Genomic DNA, 8,156 nt, shown 5'->3' with positions numbered 1-8,156 from the left:
GCCGATGTCACTGAGAACGTAGAAATATCAACCAGACAAATAACCCCGTAATTAAGCATCATTAGACAGACCTTACAGCGAGTGGGAGAGAAAGACTTACACATATTCCCGTACTTAGTGCAATAAGTGTATCAGTTAATGCTTTCTGACCTCAGTCGCGGGTGAAATACTGTTAGCCCTCCTCAAAAAGGCGGTTACATCAATAAACAAAATCTTCGATTCTGAGACACTGTGTGACATCATGTTTACGCGGGAGGAGTGAGTGGAGGTTTATTTTTGAGGACGGCCAACGCTGTACAGGGTCATGTTAAAGAACTTTTTACTGTTAGAATTGGAATAAAAGCATCCACAGCAAGAGCCACAATGGACATTTTGACAGACGCTTTTCTTAGTCGAGTTCTTTCAAGATAAGGTGTTTTGTCATGGCCAGCAAGATCGCCTGATTTAAAATAACAGACTTTTTCATAGCAATAAAATAGAATATTTTACATGAATGCGAATGTTAATCACTAGAAAACGGGCACAAATGTGTATCAACACTGGTGGCAGCCACTTGTCTGATATAATATATTTTACTTAACAGAACAAATTCTAAAGGTTTAAATAAATACATAAAAATAAAATCAGTACTTTTTGTTCTCTTTTATTTTTATTTTATCAAAATCTTAAAACTATCTTAAAACTTGACAAAAATTCTGAAACAACAAGCGCACATTTCAAAAACTTAAACAATTACTTACTGGCCCTATGCGGGTGCTCTAAATTAATCCATTATCTTATAACTACTGCCTTTCATCGTAAGAACAATTTTAATACTAAATAACGAGAACTTGAACTAAAATCAAGAAAATTAAAAAAAAAACTTGGTATCTTTATATTTAATTTTAATTTTATATAAAACTTAAAACTAAATTAATAAAAAAAACGAAACCCATTATAATACTTAAGCTACATAAAACTAACCAAAACCAATAATACTACTTAAAATTACTTACTGACTGTTCCTAACCTAATCCTAAAACCTATGTTAGCCGGCCAAGACCAAACGCCATAAACAGTCCCTATCGGAAACAGTTTTACTGAACCAAAGACTCTCGGTTCCGTTTAGTGCCAGGTCGTCTCGACTATCTACAGTTTTACCGCTGACGTGGTAGATTAGCGTAACCACTAGATTTTTCCAGTTATTTCAAGTATCCGTTGAGGCTCCATACAGCGCAGTCCTGAACATAATAGTTTCGCCATCGCAATATTGCTGAATCTTGTCGAAGTCACCCTACCAAAGTGTCTTGATAACCTCAATTTTTTGGGCCTCTCTGTACGCAATTAAGTCGTCGGCGTACGCTTTTGCCTGAGTCAGACTAGCTATCAGATCACTGGTGTAAACGATGAATAAGATCGGCAAGTTAACCGGTTCCTGTTGAAGACCATTTTTAATATGAAAGATAGATGTTACATTGCCAATTCTGACAATAAACCGTCTACGATTAAGTATGTCCTAAAGCATATACAACCCTCTAACGATACGATGTCGAAGGCCTTCTCCAAGTCAATCAGACAAGCACCCGAACATTGCCTTTTAGATTTGTTCCACTGGATATCAGAAACAAGCTTAGACGCACCATTAATAGCGTCATGTCCCGCATTAAAGCCAAACTTATTATCCGGAATTATTTTATTGTTCTCAGCACACCTTACCGCATTTGAGTTGTCCTTTCCATTTGTCGGGAGAGGATGTACCACAATGTTTTCAAACGGACCGGATAATATGAATTTTTCAGAACGTTGTTAAATAGAATGGTATAAATTTCCACAGCTTACTGAGGTAAATGTCGTAGTACAAACTTCTTTTTCTTTAATGAATCGAAGATTAACTGGAGCTCTATCTTCGTGACTTAAAGGTTATTAGCCCCGTTTTGATCGGCGATGATGACACTGAGGTTCTTGAATCGCCACTACGTTATGTCGTTACGCAGTTAGAGGTAGTGCTGCAGGGCTCTATTCTCCAGGTCGTGATTAGGGCGAATACTAGAATTTACCTTGTACACTTGCTGAAAAGCGGATCTTCGACAACAAAGAATTCATCGTCCAAGATGGCGACTCCTGGATCTATTCCTGCTGTCAGAAGTACTTTTCTGTTTTCTGTCATCCTCTGAAGCTTAAGACAAAGAAAGTCGTTCTGATCATTCCTCCTAAAGATCTAAAGAAACATACTCCGGTCACTAGAATTAACGGCCCGAATTTTCTTGCCCCAGTACAAATAAATGTTTAATCGATAGTTTTCTTTGATCAATTTGCTTACGTTTTTTATCGACGACTTCAATGTCCTAATCTCCAGATTGTTTGGGTCAATAAATAAAAAAAGGTACAAACGTTTAAGACTTGTTAAAAGTCTACTTTTGTGTCTGTGCAGTGCATCTGTAGTCGCGTTACGGAACAAGTTCGTAGTGTCTCGTTCTTCTAGTTCTTTCCATGGTTTGTTGTTATTAATATCCGTCAATCTCGGTTTATCCGTCAATCAGTACTATTATGTTTACTATGTACATACATACCTATACATGTTTATTATGTACACTATTACAGTAAATTATTCAGAAAAATATTATTCTTCTAAACAGTTAAAACTTAAAAGTAATTTCAAATAAATTAAAATTGAAATCTTAATCAAATAAGATATTTACAAAAAGACAGCCAATCTGCCTACCTACCTATTCACTTGTAATTAATTTTATTTTTGGAAATATCCAAACCGCCTTAATCACGTTCTCTATAAATTCTAAACTCCATATTCAACGCAATGCACATTACACTTACCCCGTCATCGTCCCTAGTTTCTATGATGCGTGTCTCATCTGCTGCACCTATGCATCATTCGTGGAATTTGTATCAGTAGCGCTCGGCTCGGATGCCACAAGGCCTTGGGATGGCGATGATGATGATGGCGATACGAAAGCATAAGCTTCGTTTCCACTGGACTGTATTGTTTTATTTGCATAGGGGTATATTTATATACGGTACTATACCTACCCTTCCTTATACTCATTGTGAAATTTTGCTCGTCTAAATAATAATATCATTGTGTCTGGCCTTATTTTTAGACACCACACACACGGCACGCATTTTTCTGCACTCGCCAGCCCGATGCCATATCCAAGACTAAACAAAGCAAAAACTGTTTCCCCATACGTGCCAACAAATTGTTTTATCTTTCCATTGGGAGAACACTTTGATATATAACTGTACCACACACATATCGTCCGTCAGTCGAGGCAGGTGCAGTAGGTAGCTATAATGCCTTACCACCTCCCAACAAATAATTTAATACACGGTTGAATGAATGGACAGTGCTGTGAGAAAAAAATTTAAAAATATTCAGAAATACTACCCTACTCCAAAATTGTTTGGTATGGTGCCATTATTTATCTACGTACGCCTTATTCCTCAAGTTGCTATAAGACTAATCCCATTTTAGAAGCCAAGTCTTGTAGTGTGGTTCCCTTAGCTTTGTACCCAGTTCCATACAGAAGGATTCAATTCAGTTTCCACTAAGCAAGGTTTTAGTTGGAAACCTAAGATCCAATCTTCTGACCAAAATTCGAAATGTAGTCAAAAGCCTTCATGCAGTAGGAAAAGAAAAACGCAAAGACCTAACAAATGTCTTTTATTAGCATCCAAAGAATCAGTAAACGGAAAGATGCTGACCCTTCTCTCTATTAAAGACGAATATAGAGAAAGACCTCTCAAATAGTGAAAACCAAGACCTTAAAGCTTTGGAAGATAAAAATGTTTAATGCACATTCTAATTTAGCTGTTTCTGTCTCATCACCGGCATTGTTAAGTTTTTATGCTATTTTTGGCTCAAAAAACTAATTGAACAATGTCAAGTTCCTAGAAGCCGAAGTTCTTCACGTTCGAAAAATTCCCTCCAAGAAGAAATATACAATCAGAATTGTCTTCTAGTACCACCGACCACAATATATCAAGAAGAAAGGAAATGGCAAAAACTTTATCACTGCAAGACGGAAAACTAATTTTTAATGAAAAATCAACAATAAAACGTTTACGTATTGATAGTGGAGCTGTTATTTTAAGCTTTTGAACCTAGGGAAGCAAAATAGCATACACAACCAATTTTCTTATGGCACTGGTAGGTCGAGATGGTACTTGAAAGCCCAGTTTTGATACCATCGGGCACTGTGCAGTACATAGTGCGCAAAAAGTTCTATAAAATGTTTTCTATTCATTTTTCCTCAAGTGAGCTATGAAAGTTCGATAATTGCTGGGCCGATTCATCAAACCGTTCATGTTTTGGCTGTATTATTCATCCCGACATTGTTGAACATGTATAGAGAAGTTTGTGGCCAAATTGCAGATAGACAAAGAACACTAAATTCCCGACATTTCTTAGCCTCATTGCGCAAGTCACCGAGTCAATTATTAGATCTGATTTCCTTTTTTTCTCTTTCTTTATCTTAAAGTTTGACGTTAGCAATAAGTAACTGCAACATCTTCACCAAGTGAAGATCCATTCTTCATTATTTACGATTTTGTGAAATTATATAAAGACATTATCATAAAAAAACCATTCAAACTCAAGGACCTCCTGTATTCTCCAAAGCCAAACGTCTATACCCCCCAACACAAAAGCTCAAAGCAGTATACACACAATAAGGGAACTGTTGACTTTTAAAGAGTTTGACGAGCAATGTTCATATGACCAAGAATAAAATGGAACTTGCCGAATATTGATCACTTTTCCATGCTTGCGATTGGAGATTTTTCTCATAGTTTTTAGCATCCCTCACAATAATTCACATTTATACCATCTGTTGTGGTTCAACCCCCCTCGAAAAAGGAAAGTCTTCGCCCGAGCATCAGTAAAGTTTTCGAGTAGATCATCAATACAGCTATAACTAAGAAGGCTAGCCATGACAAATTTTTGCTATGGCTAAACTTGTTTCTTATATCCAATGGATGAAATGCTTAACGGTAGAAGGTTTGTTGTTAAAAGTGACATGACAATGTTACTTCTACCAATTTACAAATAGATCTTTAATCGGGAGCGTTGGATTTTCTTCAGCATTTATAAAATAAATCGGATAGGTGTTCTAACGAAGGCACTTCCATACGTCGACGATATCGCGTACGGAACGGCCCGAAAGGTTGAGGTAAAAGAATTCCCTTGCAGCTTGATTTCGATAAGATTCAGGTATGTTGCGACGCCTGTTTAAATCAGTTTTTATATAACGACAGTCACATAAATACTACTCTGACTAGGGCCAGAGGAGCTTTAGGTCTGACGAAACTGCTGTTTTACAGAATTCGACTTCACCCTAGAGTGGAGGTAATTAACTACATGGCCCTCACCCGGCCGATGATATTTTATGGCTTTCCTGTAAAAATGGTTCAACGTTGCCCCTTACAAGATGAAGAAGTTTCTCGTATTCGAGCGGGACTGTTTACGATGCTGTAAAGGCTTACATTGAACAGCCGAATCTTCTTACGTTCATTACTTTTCAAATGGAGTCCTATACAAATGGGGTCGAATCTACAGAATTGACAATTTCGTTTTAAAACTCGTTCGCGGTCACATTGATATGTATGTGTTCTACCGACAGTTTAATTTTTGGAGCGTTTTATCCGAACGACGAGTATTTTGAAACTGCGAGCTTTAACGACTTTATTTTAAAAGAGTTCGGTCTGATACAGTATTTATTGGCGATTCTGCTAATCTACCACGTTAGATAAAGAACCTGGTCAGGTGACTCCTTTATAATTGACCTCCTTTGGTTCAGTAGCGCTGGGTCCAAAATTATAGAAACGATAAAGTGAAGCAGGAGAATCAGTTTTGGGTGGGTTCAATCTGCACTTGAATGTGTAGTCTGGATAGGGTTTGAAGCCTATATGAAATAAAGTTAAATAGAACTTAGGTCCAAAAGGCACTAGTAATTACTATTATAGTTTAACTTAGAGTGTCCGTATGGAACCAGTTAGTTATTTGTAAGTTATGGTTAATAAGGCTAGTATAATGAATTTGTCCAGTTTAAGTAAGTGTTTAAAATGAATTACTAAAAATTAATATAAAAAAACATTACGGATGAAATCCTTGTAGACTCAGAAGACACCCTTAGCATTACAATCATCACTTTCCCTTTCTGTACTGTTTGTTTTCATGGTGATGATTTTGGTCTGACCTTCGTAAAGCGATCCTTTCAAAGCTTCACAAAAAAGGCCGCGATTTCTGATCGCATTAAACTCAGTTCAAGATAAACGAGACCATCTTGAACTGCTTCGTTTTTTGGGATTAATACTTACTTTATCAATTTTTCCAAATGTATTTTTTAACCTTCATCTATAGTTTGTAGGGGTTTCTTGTCACTGGGCATGAAATCAAACAAGAAGCCATCAAGAGTCCAAAACCTAATAAAATTTTTGGGAGCAGACATTTCAAAACATTCAAACACAAAAACGACCTTATTACTTCTAAGTTGTTTATCCGAAGCTGAGATTGTGACCATGTCGTGATAGGTAAGGGCGTAAGGACGGAGTACAATCATGAAAACAAGTTTTAACTTTATTAATTTCTGAGCCAGATGTTCTAAGCCTCTTCCAACAAGTTTCTCTAATGTTTTATAAATAAAAAAAATCTATTTTTTGGGGTAACAGCTCTTAGAGAACCAGGTCTTCGTGACTTACAGCTCTCAACCATTTCTGTGTGCGAGTCTCGTAAGGGTCTGAGGGGACCTGCAGTTCTTATGCTGAATCCGAAAGACTTAATTTAGAAAGCACTTTTCGTAAAATGATTTACTCTTGGAGTATGTTTGACGATTCCTCGCTGAAGGCAGTAACAGTGAAAAGAATAGATGTTAAACTGGCAGGGATTGAATCCAAGATCTCTGGCATGGCATTCTATGCACTGCTAACCATCACACCACGTAAATTTCAAACTTTCTTCAATATTTGTACGTTAATTTGAATTATTGGTTTTTGTATTGAAGCAAATTTTTCTTCACAGCGCTGTTTATGGGAATTTAATTGGATTTCTTATTAAGATACAATTTACGAGATTGCTCTTATAGTTTTGTTGTATTTGTTTTTCCTTCAGATTTTTTTTTGGCAAAAGTATTTCTTTATTTATGCAGTCTTAAAGTTATAGATGCATCAATTTAATTTGAATTATTATAATGTAAAAGTATGTTTGTAAGTAGGTACTATGTGTATAAAAGAGGTATTAGATGAGAAGATTAAACTTGATTTTGAAAATTTTAATTGTTTTTGACGGTTTTTTCTTATAGTCGACGACGTTTTGTCACGTTTTTATGTTCAATTTCAATATTGGATGACATTTCCTTGTTGGCGCGTGTCTTAACTTTTTCACTCTTGATTGAATTCTTTTCCCATTTTTCGATTATATTTTGTGTTTTTTTTTCAATGTATATGAATTTAATTTTTTAAGTTCAAAGCTTAAAATTTCTGACATCTTTTCCTTTTGCATCAACATTTCTCCACCTCTACCTAGATTGGAAAATAATGGTATTTTTTACTTTTCTTAAGAAAACCGCAACCTACTGCAGGGCATTCGTTTTTTCAATTTTTCAATTTCACCCAACCACTTTCATGATGATGTCCTTCTTCATCTTAAATTCGTTTTTCCATTTTTTTTTTTTCAAGGAGTGTAGTAGACTGAAGAAAATAAAAAACAATCTGAACAAACACAACGCGACAGAGGTGAAGAAATCTCACGCCAACAAAACGTACTACACAACCGCCACTGGCTACCAACATCGACTCCATCCTGCGATATCCTTGAAAGTGTCACCGACACTCAGGCAATTATCTTAGGTGTAAAAACAAATTTGAAAAAAAGAAAATAAATAAATAAAAAGAAAACAAGAATGAAATTAATTTTTTCTTCTGCACTCAAGGGGCCACAACACAACAACTCGAACTTCCCTCTCCCATATGAAGTCCTCGCCATCAAAGTCCTCGAAATAATTGCCCAGGTCCTGTGTGATGCTGGTGCTGAGGATGGTGGTGTGACGACGCTCTAGCTGGAGCTAGAGCCGGTGCTTCTGTTGCTGCAGGTGAAGGTAAAATAAGTTCTCATGTAATTAAAACCGCAATCAGGACTCAGGAGTGTTCACTTATTTATTTTGTCT

The sequence above is a fragment of the Eupeodes corollae genome, chromosome 1 (assembly GCF_945859685.1).
Source record: "Eupeodes corollae chromosome 1, idEupCoro1.1, whole genome shotgun sequence".
In the NCBI taxonomy this organism is placed as follows: domain Eukaryota; kingdom Metazoa; phylum Arthropoda; class Insecta; order Diptera; family Syrphidae; genus Eupeodes; species Eupeodes corollae.
This window is presented reverse-complemented; position numbering follows the sequence as displayed.